This window comes from Rhyacophila brunnea, unplaced genomic scaffold, assembly GCF_057557595.1.
Source record: "Rhyacophila brunnea isolate RB1 unplaced genomic scaffold, BYU_Rbru_1.0 scaffold_16, whole genome shotgun sequence".
In the NCBI taxonomy this organism is placed as follows: domain Eukaryota; kingdom Metazoa; phylum Arthropoda; class Insecta; order Trichoptera; family Rhyacophilidae; genus Rhyacophila; species Rhyacophila brunnea.
The window spans coordinates 15,904,585-15,930,373 of record NW_028232816.1 but is presented as its reverse complement, the minus strand read 5'-3'; the positions used below and the strand labels follow the sequence as shown (position 1 = coordinate 15,930,373).

General features: G+C 34.0%; 1 protein-coding gene across 1 annotated transcript in view; it reads right to left on the bottom strand.

Moving 5' to 3' along the window:
* Positions 1-25,789, bottom strand: part of LOC147074453 (thrombospondin type-1 domain-containing protein 4-like) — a 523,747-nt gene that overhangs the window by 414,818 nt on the left and 83,140 nt on the right. The gene's annotated exons all lie outside the window — the stretch shown is intronic.

Here is a 25,789-nt window from a genome sequence, read left to right as displayed (position 1 = left end):
GATTTTATCAATGTTATTTGTAAATATAAAAATTTTATATTAATTATGGAAAAAATGCCAATCCCGGGATTATCAAATTGTAATCCCGAAATCCCGGGATCAGAATTTTGCTCGGGATTGGATTCAGTAGTGACAACGTTAGTGCCAACATAGGGACGTTCGATTAAGACCCGCGTATGAAGCGGGACGGATAAGTTTGAAGAAGTCGAATGTTGTATAAACGGAAAAAAATTAGTACCACCTTGCCCGCTGGATATAAACTTAACTTTTATTGTGTAAAATTAAACATATAAAAACCGGAACCCATTCCGGAAACACTGCACTATTCGCGAATGAAGGCCAATCATGATTTGATCCAAATCTTGTATCTATTTTATTATCATTTTTCTTATTATTGTTGACACTAATACTACAAGTAACTTTCAACATCTCAAACGGGAAATTAAAAATTGTGGTGCCATTATTTTGGCGACACAGAAGAAAACAAGTATTGGCTTAAATCCGTTGGCCAGTTGATTTAGATCAGTATCTAGTCAGAATAGGAACATACAAAATGTCGAATGAATTACTAAGTAAACAAGATACCTACACGATAAATTGCCAAGTGGAATTTCTCACGTCCAAAAGTGAGTTTTGAAGGGCGTAGAGTCAAAAACACTTAAGTGCTCGTCACCCACTTATCTCAGCACCGGATCGAGATGAGAAGTCAGATGACACATAGAAGGCTTACTGCTCTTTACTGATTGGTCGTTATAAAGAAGCTGTGATCTGTAATTTTGTAGTTTTGAAGTGCTGAACTCTGCAATGCTTTATTTATTGACAAAATGATTTATTAAGATCATAATAATACATTAATGTTTGCAATCTCAGTACATATGCTTCCAATACAATCTATGACGATCGGTCATATTATTATATATGTTGAAAAACCCGTTTCTTATGTTGGCGTCCTGTGTCACAGGGTGTCACAGAGTGTAAATACGATGCCATAGCTCTCATACAATATGTATGTATAATATGTCGGAATGGCATAGATTTGATCATAGACACTAAAACGCTCTTAGCATATATGTGCCCGATCGTCATATAGTCTATTTGAACCCTTACTCAGTTAAGGATTTGTATTTTGTCAAAAATAATTTAGGTATGGAAAGATTTTGTACTGAAAGTAAAAGTATCATAATCTTCAAATGGATTTAAGTTTTGTACTATTCAATTTGAGTCGTTTTTTGCGATCCGGGTTTCGCCTTTCGGCATCTTCAATTTTATTATTAGAATTTAAATTCAAATTCCATCAAGTACCTTCGATCGATAGTATTAATATTATTAAATATCATATCTTTCAAAGACAGTTAATATGTTGTGTGAATGTTTTCTTGACATGAATCTTAAATTTCTAAAGCCAAAAAACCGAAAGTCCATAAGCATCAAGATTCAAGAGGCTGAAAAATCTTAAATTGCGTTTTTCCGAAAGTGTCCTTCTTGGACTTACAATACACTGTGTGTTTATATACAAATGACAGATATCATACAGACTACAGAGTGACCAATTTCTAAATAAAACAACTAAGTACCTACCTATTCAAATCAATAATTAAACCTGTTGTGTAAGTTTTTATAATTTAACATGTATGGCAAAATATTGTCGATTTTATGATATTATGTTAAGATAGTTTGAGACAGTTTTTAATGTTTTTTTTTTGTAAAATACTGATTTTAGCAAGTTGTTTTAACGTATTCCTAAAAAAAATATTAATATTTTTAATTGAATATTATATTTTTTCTTTATATTATTCAAGGTTTCATTTATTTTACCAATCCCGGGATCGATAACACATCGTCTGGATTATCTACATAGGTAAAAAACAGTAATATATATTACGCTAAATCAGGGGTCGGCAAACCGCAGCTCGCGAGCCGCATGTGGCTCTTTTGGTATTGGCGTGCGGCTCATGGCCAAATTCCCAATTTTTATAAAAACTTTTGCAAAATTCAGGATTTTTATTTTTTGTCATTGATTTGTACACTTATTAAATTATATAATGACATTATCGTGAGCCTAATTTTTACTCTGTGATGGTTGATGCAAAAAGGTATGATTGTTGATGTTTTAAATCCGCCCATTGCAAAAAGTCGACAAATCAAATTTTTCTCCATTTGATATCGACAGGAGCACTCTTGAAATACAATTTTATTGGTGGATTTAACAAGCAAATAGTTATGGAGCTCAAAATTTGTAGGTCTTGCCACCAAAATTGAGGATTTGGAGAGAGAAAAATGCAATTTAATTTCACAACACAAGTGGGGCGCTCTTAAAGTTCTACATAAAGTAGATACTACGATTTTTAATACATATTATGGAATAGCTTTCCGAATTCATATTCGAGTCTACATAATAATATGTATGTGAACGATGATTTTCAAACGTGAACAATATAAATAGCATTTAGAGAAGCCAAATAACCGATGAGAATTTTTTGGAGTCGCGCCTGAAATTAAAAACTACAAGTTACATACCAAACATACACACTCTCTAGTGTAGTAGTGCGTTCGGCTGATAACCGAACAATCGGTGGTTCGAATCAAATCGAGTGCGTCTTTTTTTCGTTTGAAAAAATAAATTATGTGGTATATCTCACACGCCAAAAATACACTTTGATCTGATTTTCCAAATGCGCCAAAAGAAGTATAACTTCAAAAACAAAGTGAAGTTTATTTTATAAGAACAGTTTTTTTACGATAATTGTAAGCAATTACTCCTAAACTTTGGATTTAAACACAATAAAAATAACATGTGATTTTGATGTAGCCTCGGGATTGCAGCTTGCGACCTACTCCCATATGGGTTGCATTTGGTTCCAAAGTAAGGTAATAATTGCGTAGGTACAGTAATGGAAAAGTTTAATGACTTTATTAGCGCCGCAGGTGAACGTTTACTGAGCGGACATAGTAATAATATTGGAGCCAATGTTCTCTTATATTTAATTCTAATTTCATTACAAACGCCATCATCCGCCTACACGTGAAGCAAAGTATTGCCCGATTTATGGCAGGATAATTAAATCAGTCAAACTTCACGAATAACCTTCACGCGATCGAAGTTAAAGCAGGCATACTATTTATTTATTTAAATAAAATAAAAACAACTGACAATCAATCAACGAATACGTCACGAGATCGCCAAATATGTAACACGGAATCACCGATTGAATATATCGGTTATTGGCTAATAATAATTCAACTTACTAATTCAAATGCATAATAAACGCCTCTGCAATTTGAAACAAAAATATTATTCTTTTTAAATGGTCCGGTAACCTATTGACTAAGTTTTCATCAAAGCGATCGTACTGCTACCTACACTGCAGTTAGTTTTTTTTTTAACTTCTTGTACCGATGTCAAACATTTGTTGTGATTTCTGTGTCATTAAGGGGACGCTCTACAGAAATGCCCTTGAGAATTGAAAATATGATATTTTTATATGTGGTCCGAAATAGCTGGTCTACTAGTAATATTAAAAAGTCAAGGTCAAAAGTAATGGTCAATAAATTAAATTTAAAACAAACAAACTCGCTTCAGCTTAGTGAGTATGGGGTGAGCAAAAAATAATATCTTTTAATATACTTAAATGTTACTAAATTCAATATGTTAATCAGCTTTTTGGTGGGAAGTATTGCAACCAATATGGTGGATATTGTGACGTTTTTAAACTTAGAGTTTAGTTTAGTAGTTTAGAAACATAGAAATAACTTTTTAACCTGAAATTGTACGAGAACTAAACATACGAAGGATTTTGAAACACATTATCTACCTACATTTTTATTTCATGTGCTATCCAAAAAACATAATTAATGAATAGTATTTATTTTTAATGTGTAAGACCTACATAATTATTAAAAAAAATAGGTAAATATTGTTTAATTCTAATGAATATTTAAAAAAACGTACAATATATCTAGTGATGTACCCGAGTTTAGAGACACTTTTACAAACTAGTAACGCAATTACTTTTATAATATAATATGTACTAGTGAAACAATAGGTAGGTACCATTATTGTATTTTGTTGGTTGAGTAAAGCCAATGCACGAAATAATTTATAACGCCTAAAAATAAATATTATCGTATAGGCACCCCATATACTGTTATTATTTTTCACATTGTTTTCATTCCGCCAGCTGGCGAGAGCCTTCACGGCACCTAATAAATCATTGCAAATAATTGCTCTAGCGACAATAATTATTATTATATTTTTAAAATAAAATCTTCGATGACCAGGTAGGTATTTTGTTGTAAATTTAATTTAAAATGACGTGATGCTCGCTCTGTGGACTCTCTTCGACTGAAATATGAATCACACTGGATCCTGTTATACCCACTCTTAAAGAAGAACTACATACGTCGTAAAAAAACTGCAAAACTACATAACGTCACTGTTCTGGCAGAACACACTAACTGGAGAATACTAGTTTTGAGAAATTTGACTTTGAAGTTGTTAAAATGTTTGAAATAAAGGTCTATCATGTGAGTTTATTAATTAATCGTAAAAAGGATGACTTTAAAATAAAGACTGTTTATTTATTAAGAAGGTTTCCAGACGGTAAAGTTTGAAATAAGGAACATTTTGGTATAACACTAACTCAATATATCATTTTTTCGAATTAGTGTCTTCTTAATATCTGAATTCATATTGTAGATTTTTACGCGTATTTCTTTCAGAATGGAGATATTCATCCCCAGTGACGTCCCTAGATAAAATGCCGTCCCTAGCCAGCGCCAAAATGCCGCCTCATTTTTTTATACAGTATTTTTATTATCCTTTCATGAGTTGAATATCTAAGAAATGTGTTGTGTGATGGATACTTTACTAACAAAATATCAGACTAATTATTCGCAAATCTGCTCGTGTCATTTCTGGTCACCAAGGACGTCGAAGGGTAATGGAAGTAAACTAGATATCGCGAACTCGATAAAACCAGTGAGCTGATTTTTTTAATGGAAAGATATTTTCGTTATTACTAAGTTTAGATAGCTATTTCTATATATTCCAAATGATTCTCCTCGATTTGCCGCCCCCAAGCGACGCTCAATCTGCCTACCCCCACGGGACGTCACTAATCATCCCATTTAATTACCATATTCAAAGGCACAACTCGTAAGTAATTATTCGTGCTTAATGAGTGTAACCTACAATTTTTTTAGTCTATAATCTATAATTTCAGTTTACTCCTACTGGACTATTTTAGTTTTAAACAATGATATCAATAAAGTTAAATATTCGTGACGAAGGGTGTCTTCCGAGAACTCGAAGCCGTGACGGTCTTTTCTTTTTACAACGTTTTTATTAGCTCGTATTCTTGTTTGTCCGGTGGTTGTTTGTCCAGTACAAAACTTGCAATCGATTTTTAACTAACTTCCCGACTAGCTAGACATTTGAAACTTTTAGAATATATTATCAGAACACGATGCCAATGCATTCTTTTAATACTTTTAGCCATGTTTAAGCAGAATTGGATTAATTTTCAATTAATTCTGTTTTGTATGAAAAGACTGTTATTGCTTGCTAATGAGGTGGTCGTAGCAACTAAATTATTAATATATACGTGCGTTACTATGGAAATCAAAATGAAATATCAAAATGTATTCTATATTTTGTTTGTTTGTTTGTATTTTATTTACTTCATATCAAGTACAAGTTTGAGCATATTGAGCATAATAATTCAACAGAAAATTTAAAAACGTTGTACATAAAAAGTTTTTTTTATCTTGTAATTATTGCAATATAAATCCGTCATTGTCTTTGAAGAAAAAAAATAGTTAAGTAGCTCGACTTACTGCTTAACCTTGACGAATGTGTAAAGTATAATAATTTTTATCGCACGTGAGCTATGAAGTTGTTGTATAATCTATCTGTGTTTTCATTTCTATGATTTTCGCCCAGCCTCTATCATTTGCAAGGTATTAGTACCTATGACCTTTAGCAATATTTTAACAGATTCTTTAAATGCAACGTAATGATTATATTGATTTTATTATTGTATAGTACATAACAAGCCACGTTTTCATCGTATACCTACACCATTTTTTTCATGGCGGCAGACAACATATTAATAGCACAATAGATATAAGATGCAATGAATAATCACCAAAAAGCTCGTAAGAATACGAGGAAATGGACTAATGTCAAAAGCTTTCATATCAAACTTATAAGGTCAACGACTGAGCTTTTCCAAATACGTTTTCCACGAATAGTTGGATTGTATTAATCAATTCTAAGGGTTAGTTAGCATTGGCGTAGACGTATAAGACCGGTATTAGACTATCAAGAATCTTTTATAAAAGGTAATAAATAACCTTTCATCAAAGGTTAGTCTATGGTAAATAGTGTTTGTTTGTGGCCACTGTTGTGATAGGTTAGATATAAATGGATGGCGGCTAGAAATTAACCAATATTCTAATGGATTTAAATTCAAATTCCATCAAGTACTTTCGGTCGATAGTATTAATACAATAAAATTATTGATTGTACGGTTGCCTATAATAAAAAATCGAAAATTTATTTTACTATTCACAGAAATCATATTTATAAATTGTTTGTTATAAAAAATAGCATCTCGAAACTGTAATATTATGTAGGTGCAGATCTATAGTCTTAAGGACTCTAAGGGGTGCAGTGTTTTTTTTTGTATATTATGTAAACCCCACGCTACTGAATGGTGGAATCCTGCAAGATCATAATGATATGGTAAAGTTGTAAGTTGTCAATGCTTTTATTACGCAGCTAAGTTTTCGCTCTTTGGTGAGGAGATAGGGGCAAAGAGTGACCTTAACTGTCAAACTAGGCGAGTAAACATTAACAATTATTCGACCGTGAATTTACTTTGTGAACTTGAGAAAGTTCTGATAAATGGCGAAAAGTATAGAAACAATGTAGAAATCTAACTTCAGCCGAAGAGTGTAAATCACCATTTCCGCTCCACGACAAACACTGAGTAACTTTATGGACTGGTTACAATCCAGACCAGCGCGTTGGAACGAAGCTCGGAGCAGGAGCACGGAGCTCTGGAGCAATTGGATTTTACCCGGAGCAGGAGCGGAGCCGGAGCACCGAAAATGTGTAGTGCTCCACTGCTCCGGATGTTTTTTTATTATTAAATTTTCGTCCTAAAATCGAATGATAATAGTATATTTTGACACTTCGCAACACTGTAATTATTTGAAATATGACAACACTGCTGAGTGATAAATAACCTCACTTTTTTGACAGAAGAGGCAAAAAATGAGAGACGATTTGCTGTCGGTTTTGTTTAATAGAATTAATAATGAAAATGACGATTATTTTGAAACATTTAAAAATATTAACAGTGAACATTTGTATCTATACATAATATAATACGTATTAAAACTTTTTTCCCGGAGCGGAGCAGACCCTGGAGCGGAGCCGGAGCAAGTATTAGGTCCTGGAGCGGAGCAACTCAAAAAGGGTCCGCTCCAACACTCTGATCCAGACCATATCACCATTTTGATTAGTAAAGGCTAACAACCATTCCTCGTAAAATATGTTTTGTTAACGCAATAATAGACGATTAAAGCCCACGTCAGGTTGCGAAATCCATAAATATTTTTTATTAAAAAAAAGTTAAACACGTAGTATGTAAAATCCACACTACTAAGTTTCAACGTACAATAAATTAACCATTATTTTTTAAAAATCATTCATTAAAATTTATAAAATAATTGCTGCTATTAGAAGCTATTTGAAGCTTATTTATTTACGTAATTTATCATTCATTATCAAAAGTGGAATTAAAAGTAAAAAAAAACAAAAAATAATGTTTATAAAGACATCAAGAACTACTATCATATTAATTAATTAAACACTTGAAAAAATGCGAATAAATCTCTTCACAGAATGACACATAGAAAACTAAGCTCAGTGGTCATCAACCATATGTACACGGAACAATCAATCGTTTTTTGCTTCACACAAAAAAATTTCGTATTTCAAAATTTATGTTTGACAATGTCCATTGATCCCGTGTGAATTACAAACCGTTACATTATTATGAATGGGTAATTTAAAAAAGTCTCTATTTCACTAGAAGAATATTAACATTTTAAAATATTTGGCGTTGCGATGCATGTGTGATTTAATGTGATATTATGATGATTGATATAAGAAATTTCTTTTATACCTAATTATGTTTAGTGTATATCCAGACTAACGAAAATGGTACCATGAAAAAGAGGTCGCGATCAGTGCTTCATAATAATATGATGCCGAATATCAACAGCTCAATAATTGAAGTGGATTTATTTCGAAATACAAAAAACGCCAAAATAAAAGTTTACCTTGTGGAACCCTTGAGTTCCACGGAATATCATTTGGGGAACACTATTGTAGAACCTTACAATGCTATAGGTCGGGGGCCTGCCAAGGATCGTGGCCTGGGGGCCCGCTTTAGGATGTGGGGGCCATGCCACGAATGCAAGATGGTGATTCATACAGGGACGTAAGTATACCAAGATTTTCGTCAATTCCTGTACAGACATTGTGTTTTATAATAATGTTCCAATAAAATCGGTTCTCGGGATACTAACAGCGTGTGTAAAATAACGTATTGTTATAATAATTTTACCTCTCGTCCTTACACTGAGATCCCAACTCCCAGAGAAAGTAACCATGTCATGAGGTAACATTGCGTTTTTCGAATTCTTTCTGTCAAATGCGTAGTAAATAATATTATATTATATCACGATTATCAGTATTAAGGAACAATGACTGAGCAAAATAATATTCTCGTGTCTCTATAGTTTATCACAGGACGATGCAGAGAGCGGCAAGGTTGAACAAAGCTGGCCAAACTCGTATGACATGTTATTATTAAGTAGATAACTACGTTTAAAAAAATCTGACCAGAAGCCTAAAGCTGTATACCCATATGGTATCACCAAGATTACCTGTCAATCGTCATACTGTATCATAAAAATTACACCCACTAGGTACAGAAAAAAAAATACTCATTATTTATTTATGATCAAAACCGTGGCATGCTCGATGTACCTACTTTTAACTATTTTTGTGTTACCGAAAATTTCAATACCAATCCTAATTTCAATATTAGAATGAGAACGATTAAAGACCAAAAGCTATTACAATCCTAAGTTTTCAAATCCTATTAAACAAAACGCTTCCCTCTCACAGAGTGGCGAAGGTTGCCTGTTGAAGGGAGGTAGGCTATAGTGAATAACTGAAAGAAAGTCTTAAGACAGTCAAATCTACAGGACTTAAATTTGAATTTTGTTTATATTCAGTATTTAACTCAAGTTGCTAGAAGAAGTTGTAGGCAGTGTCCCGCAACCTTTGTGTATCGTGGACCCTTTACAATGTTTACGATAAAAATTTAACCGTTTTATTAAAATTTTAATTTTTAAAATAAAAAGATGTAAAATATACAAAATAAAACGTAATTAAAATTTAGTAATATATAATAAAGGGATGTAAATTTTAGAAAAGGCTTCCGATAGCAAACGTTTGCCGCAAAATTTACTGGCAAACATTGTTTTCTTTAGTTTTAAGTAAATAAAAAATCAGTATTGCAGAATGAAAACTACTTATCGCACACTGGGTAACAGAGCAACATGCTTTTTTTAAACGTTTTTGTTACTTCTCAGTATCATTCGTATTTAAAAACATTGATTAAAAAGTGTAAAATGTAATTGTAAAATTAAAATATACATATACCTATATTGATTGAAATTGCAACCAATTTCTTTGTATTTTATACCTATATGCATGGTCCCCACATCCTGAAGCGGGCCCCCAGGCTAGGATATTTGGCGGCCCCACTACCTATCTCTAAGGATAAAGGCAGTGTGACGCTCTACAGTAGCGTTTTCCAAATGGTGTACGCCAGTGGTTCCCAAAGTTGACTGGGCTCCGACCCATCTAACAAAAATTTCCAATCTTGGGACCCACCTCTTAGCTGTCTTAGAGAAAAGAGGACATAAATATTGGCAATGCTCAGATTCCCTAGTGGCGAGTCGTGGAACTACTTAATGCTGTATTATTTGTTCTAATTGAAACAAAAAAAATATTTTTTATAAGTGTTAACAATATTAATGAAAGACTGTTGAAATAAGAAACACAACTTAAATAAAAAAAATATATTACTTAAATACCTACACCTGCAAGGTTTTTTTACAAAGTTATTTCAATGGGAAGGATTTGTTTGTTTCTTATTTTTCTTCATTACAGTTTTAGCATCAACTTCAACTTTAGTTACTTTTAATCGCAGTGAGTTTGATATATCCAATTTATTTCGGTATTTAGTTTTAATGTTAACCATAGCCGAAAATCCGACCTCACATAGATATGAGGTAGTAAAGAGGAGGAGGACTTTCATAGCTTCATCGAACAGGCAAGGATAATTATTATCAGCAACCGAGAGCCAGAATTTCGTTAACTGTTTACGATTGAAACTATTTTTCAGTGACGGATCTTCTGATAAATCAATGAGTTCTTCACTTGCTTTTGTTGACATACCTACTAGTTGGTAAGTCGTCTTGAAATGGGTTACAAATCCAACGCAACGAATCAAACTTTTTCATCTCTTCGCCAAAATAGTCGTCAAAGTTATTTATTAACAGTGATAAATGACTGGAAATTTCAGACAGTACGTTCATCTTAGGCTGCACTTGGTTTTCAATAATAAAAGTTGCAAGTGTTTCAAAACAATCATACTTGCCATTCTCAATACAACTTTTCCATGGCATAAGCTTTTTCATGAACGTTCGAATTTTAACGTGAACTGCAAAATTATTTTTTTTTAATTCATGTATACAGTGGCGAGGGCCCACTCAATATTCGCTCGCGACCAACTGGTGGGTCGCGACCCATAGTTTGGGAAACCATGGTGTACGCAGTAAAATTAATGTGTATATTTAGTGGTTTTTTTATATATTTTAATATATACATTTAACATCCATTTGAATTATTATGGAGTTGTCGAGTATCCATATTCAATTAAACATTGTACAGAAATTGTGTAAAAATATTATTGAAGGACAATAGTTCCGCAGGCGACTTTTTTATTATTAGAGAAAATTTGTGATATGTGTTTATCTCACTTATCTGGTTAACTCGCCACGCCGGGTCCCAGGCCAGAGCCCTGTCAGCCCCCCCTTATGGGGGCCATGCCTATGACTTAATAAATATTTATTTAAAAAAATGTTTTCTACACCTTGGGGTCCGTGGAACACTGTTCTAAAGCACTCACTATCCACCTGAAAAATGGCAATACATTGACATGAATTTCCGTATAAATATCTCGCTATAAGATTTAAAGACAATTACTAGTTAGCCAATACTATATCGGTACGTAACTACGTGTATAGGTACTTACATACTAAAATTACGAAAGAAAGAAGTCTGAAGTAGCACAAGAAAATTAACCAAGAATTATGGAAGTAAGCGACGGATTCATAGGCTGGTCACGATGGCTACCGATGATAGTTAGTAAGTAATAATTAATAAATGATTTATACTCAAATACGTGCACAACACTATTTCAACATAAAAATAAATTTAATGGTATTGCCTCAAATGGACACACTGTCAAATGAAACACCAATAAATCCTACTACCTTTGCGGTCTTTGATAGTTTATGATACGGGTAGAAAATATTATATTGTCTAATATTAGATACAGTGAGAAAACAATTCTTTGTTATATACCTAAATGTCGTATGTCAAACTTTCACATTCATTGGTAGGTAAGATTAGTATATTATACTGAATTGCTTTCATAATAAACCACAATCTTTGATCTCACTAAAGTGATAAAATAAATGAATTTTGTGGTTGTGTATTTATTATATGCATGCGAATTGCAATACAATGTTTTATTACGATAATAATACTATGGTATAACTATAAGTTGGTAATATACTGAATTCATACACTTATATACGGGAACAGGAATCTTTACCTACAAACAATTATACCCATATGACGAGTTCAGTAGGTAGGTTATTATAATAATGTAATTTGTTTAAAACATTTGTATCAAGTAAAGTTGGCCGAAACCATGAAGCCGAATTACAAATGACAGAAAAGCATTTGCCCAGATGCTGAAGCGGTAAGAATTAAAAACAATGGTATTCTACTTAGGTATTAAATATTTTGAATTAAGTATGGTAATCTTACGATTGAATAATTACAAGATAAAAATAACTTTATATATACCACGTTTTTAAAATTTCTATTGAATCATATAAACATGATGAATTAAGGTGACGCATCAGTGAAACGCCAAATAATTTCCAACTGTAGGCGCGTCGAAATTTTGGACTCGCTGCCATTCACTGAGAGAATCTCGAGCCAGAAGCACGTCACTTTGCTGCGTGATGGCGACGGGTCAATTAATTCTAAAATCGTGTAAAGATGACTAAAAACGTTACCCATTTACTTTAAAAAGAAAACATGTCAATGAATATATTATTATTGTTACTAATAGAACAATAAACAGAACATAAAATGAACGTATGTTGGATTTATATGAAAAATAATATTTCGTTTGACAGGTGTCATTTGCACCCGCGACCCGCAGTCCGCGCATCGCCTAGCAACGATCTTTTTAGACCGTGCCTCAACTAATGCATGGCCTGAATAATTTAGGACAATAAGGCAATTGTCAACAAATCATTTTTTTGCTATTTTGCAACAAACAAAAAAATATAAAATACTGAAATGTCATTTTGATTTCCATAGTAACGCACGTATATATTAATAATTTAGTAACTAGGAACACCCCCTTAGCAACCAATTATAGTGGATTGGATTTCGGATTTCTTCCGAAATAACTTTTCATACTAAATAGAATTAACTGAAAATGAATTCAATTCTACTTAAAGATGGCTAAAAGTAATAAAAGAATGTATCGGCATCGTGTTCTGACATATTCTAAAAGATTCAAATGTCTAGCTAGTCGGGAAGTTAGTTAAAAATCGATTGCAAGATTTGTACTGGATAAACAACAACCGAACAAACAAGATTACGAGCTAAGAAAAACGTGGTAAAAAAATTGTTAAAATTACCGCTCGTTAAAACGATTTTACCGGTAAAATTCTCATTCATTATCAATGCATTTCTACCAGCTTCGATATATTATTTTGTCGCAATGTTATCCTCGTACAAGTGTTTTCATACAATTTAGATTTTACCCATGTGCAGACAATATCGCTCTGTAATTGCGATCTATGTAGAACCCGTTTGTCAACCAATTTCACCTGTATTAATTAATGTTTACGAAAGGATGCATCATCATGGATTTGCCATGGATATGCGGAATTTTTTGTTCTCTATCGGTTAGCTAATATTTGACAAATTTTACTTATGTTTTTTATTTCGATAGTAGGACTATTAAACAACTGGTGCTTTGCCTATCAGGTGGCCACTAGATATTATAATTAGCATATTATTTAAATGTGGTAATTAAATATTAATCAAAAGGTCCGCAGTGAATGGGATTTATAGGGCTTATAACATTTTCTGGCTTTGTATAATTTTGACCCATATTTGAAGATAATGAACAAATGGTGGAGTGTCAAGTTTTATCTACTTGTATATTTTCCATAGTTTAATATTCCATTTACCCAAATAATTTGTATTTTTCCGTTCCTAGGGGAGGGTCCGGACCCGAAACCACCCCCATGTGTGCATGCCTGGTGTCATAGAAAAAAGCCTCAATTCGTTCACCTTCAATTTTGCCTTATAATTTAACCATCAAATTTTTATATTTATTATACACAATATTATGACACCACCTACCTTAAGAATTAAGATATAATCTACGATGCATTTAAATGCATTTTTATTTTAATCAAAAATAAATATCCTTTTAAATTCGTAACACATTTAAAATAAGACGCTTTGTCATTTCAATTCCACCTAAAAAGCGTTCATTCAAAAAAAAATATAGTATACAAAGATGTTAAATTAGGTAATATGTATTCAGGTAAGGTAGTGAGATAAAATCCAGTCTGTTATGGTGACAGAAATTATCATAATTTCTATGCAAATGAATGAGAAATAAATATGTTACACCGTTCGAATGACATAAACAAATAAATCATACACCATAACGCCCCCATAAAAATGATTTACATAACATTTTTTATTGTGTTTTCTGATATAATCGTATAATTTCAATACGTGCGTTATAGTTTTGGATGACATTAACTCAAGGGCGCCTACGGCTTAACAATATTATTTTTTACACATAAATAATAACTTTAACTGATTTGTATGTTCAAAAAAAAATAATACGCGATATCAAGTAACCCATGAATTGACATATCGAAAATGTAGATTGTAGAGCATGGCGCCACATCCTGAAGCGGGCCTCCAGGCTAGGATCTTTGGTGGGCCCCACTACCCATCGCTAAAGATAATGTCAGTATGACGCTTTGCAGTAGCGTTTTCCAAATGGTGTATGCGGTAAAATCGATGTGTATATTTAGTGTTTTTTTATGTATATGTTAATACATTTATTTGAATTATGGAGGTGACGAGTATCGATACAAAATTTAATGATGGAAAATAGCCCCGTAGGCGACTTTTTTTTTTACTGTTAGAGAGAATTCGTGTATCTGGTCGACTCGACACGCCGGGCCCTTCCAGAGCCCGGCCCCCCAGGCTAGAGCCCTGTCAGCCCACCCTTTGTGGGGGCCATGTTGTAGAGAGACAACACAAGTTGTCTGCTGAGTGGAATTGAAACTAAAACTACAATATGACCTACCACACGTGTGCATCAGGGAACTCAGAAATAATTAATTGTTCTGTGGTTTGCATGGTACTGAAGAACCTTTGAAGCATTTCGTAAAATCTCGCAGAACCCCTCCTAACTAGCCAATCCAGAAGGGAATATTACAAAATTCAATCAAAATGCCACCAAAGTATGTAAAATACTTAACCGACACGAAATATTATGCAAAAAGATAAATTAAATAAGTGTCGCAATCCTCCTTTAATTTTCCGCAGCATTTTCTAACGCATTTATGAATATTTATAAGGAAGGTAACTATCAATTTAAAAAATACATATTGAAAATAGTACCTTATTATTCCATTTATTGGTTACACTTCATGCAAAACTAATGGGATAAAAAAAAGGTTCATCAATGCTTGCTATGCCCATGCCTAGAGTTGGGTATTTCCCGAGAAAATCTCAATCTCGAGATTCGGGATATGATGAAATTTTGAATTCTCGAGATTCGGGATTTCCAGAAAAGAATTCTCGAGAATTCTCGAGATTTCGGGAAATTTAAAAAAACCTAAAACCAGTGTAAAAACAGACAAATTCCAAAAAATATGTGTTTTTTTAATTTATGTAAGAAGTCATCAACAAAAAATAGAAGTAGGGAAACAAAGATAATTCAAAAAATTACTTTTTAAAATAGAATTTCAAAAAACACAGACTGTCAGTGGCTGCGTCTGACAATCGCGTACGTTTTTGAGACACAAAATTCCCTGATCGATGAAAAATCGCGCTCATTTTGAGTTGAAGTTGGCTTAATTGTGTAAAATGCCCCGATCAGTCTTTGAACATTTTATGTTTTCTGTGCACTTTTTTCTAAAATCGTTTTTTTTTCAATTAATATTTGATAATAAAGAAATGTTAAAAATCTCAATTATCGAGATTTGGGATCGAAAATCTCGAAAATTTTTCAAGAATTCCCGAAACCCAACTCTACCTATGCCGTTAACGTACAAAACTTTGACAGAAACAAAATGAGCAGAGCTCTGTAGGCGAGGACGTTCAATAATGACAACTGATACGTCATTTTTAATTCTTTCATTCTTTATTAGCGGCTATATCTACACATGCATGAATTACGTGCACCAATAGTGAGTATTTTAAACTATCCCGATAATAACTGTGCCTGTCTTGCCAATATCATTATTCAAGAGCAAGCGAGACGCGATGTTGTTATTTTATGGTACTATTTGACAGGTCGTGAAAATCGGTTAACCTCAAAATGAGTCTCTACGCTGTGTAGTTAGTGTTTTTTTCTGGCAGGTTCGCCACTACCGTTCTACTGCGCATGCACAGATATCGTACAAATCCAAACTGTCGCGTGAAAATTCAGAATCGTCCGATTTTTTTTTGATTCGTGCATCCAATCTTGCAACTTGCACGAATAGTACATATTTACACGTGCATTTTCTTGTTATGGCCGCGATAATACGTACTGTTAACAGTAAATCCATGGACGTGTAAACGGGGTATATTGCTTCAAAAATTTACCTCCAATGTAAAATTCTCACTACTTCAATAATAACTACGGCATAATATCTATCCTACAATTTGAAAATACTTTAATAATTTTGACATAGGTACCTACGTCACGCCACAAGTACATGTGGACGGCTCAATAAGATCACATGTACTTGGGGTGCGAGCGAGTTTTTATGCGCGAGTCAAATCGCGCCATCTGGACTACACTACACAACCTACATAAGTGACAATGTCCAAAGCATTGGTGATCTGATACAACTTGGCTAGGGTAATATTGTCGTCAAACTCCGATAGGAAATGGCACCAAAAGTAAAAATTAATATGAATCATGTTCGCAGACAAAAAGCTTTTTGTGGTGTATCTAAATTCCGACAACAAAATCAAATCTCATGTCACAGCTCAACATTACTGGCGATTATGTTGTGTTTCATCAACAGTATTTATCTTCGGTAAATTTACGAACAACAGCAATGGTTAGTTTCGATTGTTCGTGAACAATTCGACGCCCTACTAAACAGGTGGCCAGATAGATAGGCGCAGACATTTTATTATTAAACATACATAATTCTGAAAACACTCGTGAGAAAATATAGCCAATAGAAAAAATATTTTTCGAAACCCGGCAGGATCGAACCTACGTCTCTTGTTTTTCGCACCCTGTGCATTAACCACTATGGCACAGCTGCCACGCTTAATTGCGACAAACTTTAACTATTGGCCTTATTAATACCTGCTCATAAGCGCTCTCTAAATTGACTTACGGTAGGCAATCGATTTTTGTATTCTAAATCAAAGCATTTATTACTTTAATTACTAACCGACGTCACGGATCTCTCCAATATTTTCTGTTGTGACTTACTTGAACTTGCTAATAATTTTTAATTAACTATTTCTTTTATTCAACAATTAATTAATTCACAAGATTTAAGAATGTAGAATACAAAAATCTTGTGAATTATTCGTTGAATAAAAGAAATAGTCAATTAAAAAATGTAGTGTTAGTTTAAATAAAACGCAATTTTCATTAATCGCACCTACTGATTCCACTTTTAGGCTGTAGCTCAGCTGAGGCATGGTCTAAAAAGATCGTGACTAGGCGATGCGCGGATTGTGCAAATGACTGTGAAATTGTGAAAATATAATTTGTTATAAAAATCCAACATGCGTCCATTTAATGTTATGTTTATTGTTATATTATTAATAATAATAATAGTATATTCATTGACATGTTTTCTTTTTCAAGTACATGCGGAGCGTTTTTAGTCATCTTTACACGATTACAAGAATAATATATTCCTCCGACGCCATCACAAAACAAATTGACGTGCTCACAAGTCAACTAACGCTCTGGCAATGGCAACGCGGCCGAAATTACGTCATAGTGTTGAAAATTATTTGCCGTTTCACTTATGTACGCTCTTAAATACATCTGAACCGGGTTCGTCCACCTCAGATGGACACTATCAACAAAAATAATATACAACAAACATACGTTTACAGTAAACACATTTAAAAAGAAACAAATACATTTAAAAAGCTTATCAAAGAATATTATTGTCACATTTAAGTACCTAATTGTGAATAAATTGAAAATTAATAATTCCAATGAATCGTTAATCGGAATCTAAAACCAAAAATTCTAATTGTTAACATAAAATATACAAACACATTATAGTACCTACAAATGATTTTGAATACATATGAAGTATTATTATTTCAATGATGAATTGTCAAGGAATACATGCATAACTAATGCATTATTGTTTTTGATTCGAGCACTGTCACAAATAGTTTGTGAGATTATTGAAATCTCATGGATGAAAGAACTCACGTACGTAAGGATTAGAAATGTCAATGCACATTACTACTATTTCCGATTAAGTCGCGAAGAAATCTTTCTTATAGCCGTTTGTTCAACCATGGTAGATAGATACTTTTAATACTTAAATACCTGCAGTAAAATGCAAGTCACGCTGAATCGACTAACTGATTTTAGTTATTAAATGGACTAACCGATTATTTAACTATCAATAGTGGATATCGTCGGACATAAAAATGAACCGGTAAATAAAATGAAGAAATAGACTGATTCGATTAGAATGTTTTCAAATCAATAAGATAGACAACGGCTGGATATTGCGCCTCTTTACTACACCGTTCTATATAATATATATATACATATGAGAATATGAATACCTAGAACCATGGCCCCCACATCCCGAAGCGAGAAGCGGCCCCCCAGGCTAGAATCTTTGGTGCCCCCCCTGCCTATCGCAAAAGTTAAAGACAGTGTGACGATCTACAATTGAGCCCATATCCGGAAAACGAGCGTTATCACGATATCGCTGTTTTTTGGTAAATCGGTTTAAATTACGCGGCATAGGTATAATACACATATGCATGCACTCACCAAATATTACTTTGATATTCTAACAAGAGGCACAAGGCACAAGGCTAGTAGATAGTCCAAACTGACCACGCGTTGCACGCTGTTAATCCGTAACTGAAATGTTTAAGGCCATACCTCAGTTGAGACACGGTCTAAAAAGATCGTCGCTAGGCGATGCGCGGATTGCGGGTCGCGGGTGCAAATGAGACATGTCAAACCAAATATAATTTGTCTTATAAATCCAACATGTGTCCATGTAATGTTCTGTTTATTGTTTTATCAGTAACAATAAGAATATATTCGTTGACATGTTTTCTTTTTAAAGTAAATGGGTAACGTTTTAAGTCATCTTTACACGTTTTAAGAATTATTACGGCCGTCGCCATCACGAAGCAAAATGACGTGTTTCCAGCTCTACATTCTCTCTCCGAATGGGAGCGAGCGCAAAATTTCGTCGCGCCTATGGTTGAAAAGTATTTGCCGTTTCACTGATGAATCACCTTAACTGCCAATATCTCTGAACGCCGTTTTCAGGATAACGGTCGTTTTCCGGATATGGGCTCAATTGCATATTCCAAATGGTGTTCGAGGTAAAATTATTAAGGGTATTTTAGCGATTTTTTTGTATTTTTAATACATCCACTTTTACGTTGTTGTGCACAATTATGGACTTTTATGGAAAAATATCGACAATAATTAAAAATCGCATAGCTCAACCACATATTATATGTAAAACAGCGCCACAGACGACATTTTTTTACTATTAGTGCAATGTGGTGATGTGTATTTATCTCACTTGGCTGGTCGAACCCCCTTAATCCCGGGGCCCCAGGCCAGAACTTTGTCATCCCCCTTGTGGGGGCCATGCGTAGAACTAAACTGGCATTGGTTGCATTTGAACGCCTGAATAGTATCTTCAAAAGTGACCTCCTATTGTGTCAAGTGTAACCAACGCTCACGTATGCGTATGAAATATGACTCTTAATATAATAAAATTCCAAAAATTACGAGTAGCGCAACGTGGCATGGAAAGGTGCACGTTCGGTATAACGCGTAAAGATCACAAAAGAAAACAATGGATAATGAAGCAGACAAGAGCATGCGATGTGATGAGGTCGCTAAGCAGATGGCAATGGGCTGGACATGTGCGAGTAGAGGTATTTCCCGAGAAAATCTCATTCTCGAGATTCGGGATTTCCAGAAAAAAATTCTCGAGAATTCTCGAGATATCGGAAATTAAAAAAAAAACCTATAAAAATCCTAAAATCAGTGTAAAAACCGACAAATTAAAAAAAAAAAAGATTTTTTTATTTATGTAAGAAGACAAACAAAATAGAAGTAGGAAAACAAAAATAATTCAAAACATGCGTCTGACAATCGCGTACGCTTTTGAAACACAAAATTCCCTGATGTTGCAAAAATTGCGCTCATTTTGTCGACGTTGGCTTAATTGTGTTAAATGCCCCGATCAGTCTTTGAACGTTTTGTGTTTCCTGTCCACTTTTTTTTATATAGAAAATCGTTTTTTCAATTAATATTTGATAATAAAGAAATCCCGAATCCCGAGAAAAGATTCTCGAGATCCGGGATTTCCCGAAATGTTAAAAATTTCAATTCTCGAGATTCGGGATGGAAAATCTCGAAAATTTCTCGAGAATTCCCGAAACCCAACTCTATGTGCGAGTAGACAACCGCTGGCAAAATGCTGCCATACAGTTATAGCCAAAGCCCGCTAAACGCCTACAGGGACGAAGTAAAACACGATAGATGGAATAAATCATAAAGTTCGATGGATGTACATGGCAGCTAAGTACTAGGAACCGAGAAGAGTGGAGGGAACTAGAAGAAGCCTCATCCAGAAGTGAATCGACTCCGGCTTCAGTATCACACTCAACCGTGAGCACGAGTGAACCCACGCGATCGACAATGACAACTTTCTGGCCTTTACTTACTCGTGACTTAAATGAATTGCCGTTTACAGAGTTTTTAGCATTACGCAAATTGTAGAAAGTTGTGTTTCATATAAATAATAATGTTTCACGACGCGTGTTTGGCTCGGCGTCGTCGATAGGGCGTCTCTCGGCGCCGCAGCTATTGAGTGCTTCCCAGATCCGCCTTTCATTGTCGGAGCTTTTAATGGAATAATGCAATAAATGTCTCATTCCTCCGATGACGACTGCACTTGCTCCAACCCGTCATATGGACGTCATACTGCATATTGGATGTCAGTAGTTCATCACTTTGCCGAAAGCTTTAGGGGTTAATATAATATCATGTTGTCGACAAGGTGATATTGAGCTTTTACGTAAAAATATACAAGAAAATTATTGAATCTTTTAGAAGTAAAAGCATCGAAGTTCCTGTTTACTATTTATCAGAAAATGACAAACTCAACAAATCATTCAATGGAAGATTTCCAGAAAGCGAAACGTATTGTATTGTAGTATAATATTATTATTTTCATGCTGGGATAAATAATTTATTGGAACGATCTATTTTATAAGTGTATTTGGGGTGTGGTTGTTATTTCTTTGTCAACTACCCCCGTTATTATTTTATATTCAGACGGTTGCTTTCGTATGTGACATGTGATATTGTATGGGCAGTGTTAAAGGAAAACACGAGTTGGTGAGTTGGTATCTGTACCCTTTATATGGCATTAGTGGTTATTACACGGCAGATAGCATGAAGTTATATTAAACAATGTTTTGAGTGTAAAGGTTTAACATGACTATTTTACCTTGAATATTTGGAAAACCGCTAATGGCCCTTGTAACCTCTACATAGATTCAAGGTCTATCGACAACTGTCATTACCGACTCGCCATTGTCTATGCTCTAAACAAACGTGTCAGTTGCAGTACTGGGTGAAACCTCTACAAGTGCAAGCATAGAGCTTTTAAGTAATATTTTAGTAACATATTGCGCAGAATCAACAAATAAATCTAAAATACAATTGGACAGATATCCTGATTATATACTAATTGTAAGTTATATAAATTTAATACTTAATACTGGCAAGAGAAATAATTTGTTTTAGCATGCTAATTTCGAACTGAATCAAAAAAACAAAATAATTATATCAATAGTTAAATAATATTAAGATATAATAGGTATGAAAAACTTGACGATATCGCTTTTATTTTTCGATATTCGAAGCAAACTTTTGATGTTTTATTTGCGATATGTTGTATTACAATAATTATAATTTCTAAAATGTATCCTGAAAAATTCCAATTGTTTCTGTTTTACTCGTGCATCTGTTAATAAATGTAATATTATTAAATACCTTGAAATACCCACCGGGATTTGTCTATGTAAATCATTAACGGTGTTAATATCTAAAATTACATACTAACAAGAAAGCTCTCACTTCACTTTCATAGCTTTCTACTAATACAAATCTTCACACACAATGTTCACTCAATAAAAACCAAAAGGGTTACCCCTTGAGCTTATCTTAATTATTTTTGTATTTTAAGAACCCACTCACTGGGTCCAATTAAAAGTATATTTGTATGGCCCATTTGGTATTTGATTTGTTTGGAAACCAAATACATATCTGAAGTGCGTGATGCGTTGCTATTTATTCATATCCAAAACGATGGCCTAACCCTTTATATTCAATTTTATATTTAGACGTTAGTTAATAATAACAAGATGCTTCAATAAATTTCTAATTTATTCATATTATAATATACACCGATATACAGTTACACGCTATATTTAAAATTCTATTAAAGTATAACGGTACGATTTTATTAAAACTTAAAAGAATTGTTTATTGTAAATTCTTGATGGAGGAACATTACCAGGTATTTAAAAAATACATAGTCATTATTAAGTAAAGTATTAATAATAGCCATTGAAATTTTATTATTAAAACGTCATTTAGGTATATATCTACATACTGTTAGGGATCTATCCAAGGCTTGAACAAAAACGATGCATAAGTGCGAGTGAGAAAGTATTCTGCACCCTTATAATCTCTGCGACACGCGCTAGAGTAAGATAAAAGGTTTACAGATGCGTGATATGGTTTGCTATAATGTCGCCGCCAAATCTTAGTTTGTTGCTTAACTAACCGTCGATAACATGTGAGCGCGTGTTGGTAAAATCGCTATTTTTTGTGTTAAACATAAAGTCAGTGGTAAATATTTTTAGTTAATTAAGTAGAAAATATGGTTCTGTGTGTTGTATTAAAATGTGGTAGCCGTACTGATAAGCAAGATGGTATTACGTTTCATAGCTAAGTTGATACATGTTCGTGATAATTTATTTGTATATTATTACTTATGTATTTTAACATCAAGTGACCTAGTGTTTCTTTAAAATAACTTAAATTATGGATATCTTTTCGTAATGGTTGCATTTTGACCGCTTAAAAATACTATATAACGTAAAAAAATAGAAAATTATATTTTAATTCTGAGCGTCTAGTGCGAGTACTTTGGGCGAGCACTAGCGAAATGGTTTATGGTCTCAAACATTTGTATACGAATGGTTTCGCTCGCCCACAAACCAAACGCACGGCACGCAACTTCATTTAGCAATGCAATGGGTGGCGTCTAGATCTATCTATAGTCTAAGGTTTCGGATGAATACGGGTAAATCGCGGTAGTCAAGTGATGCAATATCAATATCATAGTATCAATATAAAATGGTTTACACTGTAGTGTTCGTCAACCTTTTAACAACCGCGGCCCGGCGAACAAAGGATACATATTTCGCGGACATCAGCCAGAAATAAAAACCAATATATGTAGAGAGAATGTTATTTATTAAAAAATCTTATGTTATAAAATTACAATTTTTGGTTAGTGTGACATCTGCCGCTGCTTCTTTATAAGCAAATTTGATATACATTAAACAGTATATTGTCAAAAATATCATTATAGTAAGTACACACGCACGTTCTTACTCGATGGTTTTACGCTCATTCCGACATGTCTCAACGTGTTTACCATCTGGCTCGATGGTTTTTTGTTCGACATCGATCGAACAAATTGTGCTATCCGAAAAAGATTGAAGATCCGTAATTCTTGCTCGATGCAGTTTGAGTGAGGGAGTGAGGACGCAAAGGCAATACTCGTGTGGCCTCGCTTCTCACTCGTGGTCAAAGTCGTGGCGGTGCGACGGTGGCCTCACAGCGTCAAGCAAAACCGTCGAGCAGGAACGTGCGTGGGTACTAGGCTTTAGATCTACAGAAATTTCAGTAAACATGGCAACGCTGATTTAGCGGCCAGCTTTCTTCTAGTGGTAATTCCCCGCATAGTATAGCCGGTGTAACGGTATAGGCGGTTGAAAGCTTTCGCGGACCACAGGTGCAAGAACGCTCAGTGCACGAAATGGAACGGAACGCACCGAAGCGCCGTTCCGGCTCGTGAAATTTGTAAAATTATCGCTCCGTCTCGTGGAAAAAATATGTTAACCGTCTGAGGTAGATAGGCCATAGAATAGAAAATCTGACACACTTATTTTTATAAAATACACATACGATTTGATAACTATGTAAATATCTTCAGAAAATTTGTCGAGCGCTCCGGTTCGTAAACTTTTCCATTTCGGAACACTGTTATATACCCCTTTAATTTTAGTTGTAGGTTATTATTTTATGACTTGGGTAATGTATTAATACGTCATGTATTTAAGATTTTTATATATCGTAGGGCAAATAGTTTAATTTTTACCTTGACTTTTAAAGACATCATTTAACTAGAGAACAATAAATTAACCACTAGTGGGTAAAAACATAATATTTACGTGAAATTATTATGTAATGAAGTCTCGATTATCGCAGCCTTTCCACGCGTTCGAAATTTAAACCAAATACGCCAATTCCATCATAAATATTTTTTCAGATTTTATAGGCGAAAGAGAAGCATTTATCGAGAAGCCTATAGTTTATATCGGTTTAGTTTACTCGTGGGGTAGCTGCCAAAAGTTGATAAGTCGATAATTTAGATATTTGCAGTTATGTGTTTATATTATATTATAAATATGTATGCTAAACACCCACGGTGGCCGCGCGGCTTAAGTGTTGGACTATAACGCCGTGGGTCCCAGTTTCGAATCCTGGGTCTGGCAAGTACACATATTGTTTTTCAATTTGTGTGTGAGTCAAGGTATGGACCTAATAGGTTGAGCAAGTGGCTGACATCCATTTCTCGTAAAAACAAGTCTGTTATTACAAACCTCTACTCTGTGGAGGCCCATATCGATGGCTTAGAGTTAAAATATTGTATCTCCATAAATCATAATATTGAGAAAACTGCAATTGAAAGTTTGCAAATCTTGGAAAATTAGATTTTGTGATATAAAAATAGGTATATATCTTTGAAATGGTAGGTTTAGAAGATGCAATATGTTAACACATAAAAATATAGGCTATATTTGGTACATTTCAGTACTTAACTCATTTTCGACCAAAACTGGAGATACAATATTTTAGCTCTAAGCCATCGATATGATCCTATTAGGATCGGACATGGTTGGGAAAAAAAATGCTAGAAAAAAAATTCAAGACCATCCGATATATATATATAGAGCTTGAACATAGAGCATAAAGAAATTACCATTATGCCTGATTTTAGAGGGCATGTCAAACTTTCAAATTGAAATTACTCCATAACATAATTTCAAGATTTACCAACTTTTGGCAGTAGCGCCACGATATACCTACCTTTTAATAACTGTTTGAGTGGGTTGAACTATTTCGAGTCAGCCTTATATATTATCTTCTGACGAATCGATTGCATTATCTACATAAAATAAAAACGCCGTTGTCATTAGTAGTTACCTCCTACCTATTAGGTTCGGCAATATTCGTGGTAATGGTAAAAGTGCTTCTTTATAAAGGTCGATAAACATGTCCATCGGCTGTCATCGGAATCGAATTAATACGATTTATCGGGCTGCCGTCACATCTCAAAATCTGTGCCGTCGATTGCCCATTCGCAATCAGTGATTGAATCAACTGTGACGGTCCACAAATTGTAATTTATTTAATTTTAATTGTCACTTATTGGCGGCCCATTTTTTTTAGATTGACGTCCGATTTCGCCAATCTATTTTTTAAAATAAGTATCGCTAGGGCCGTCA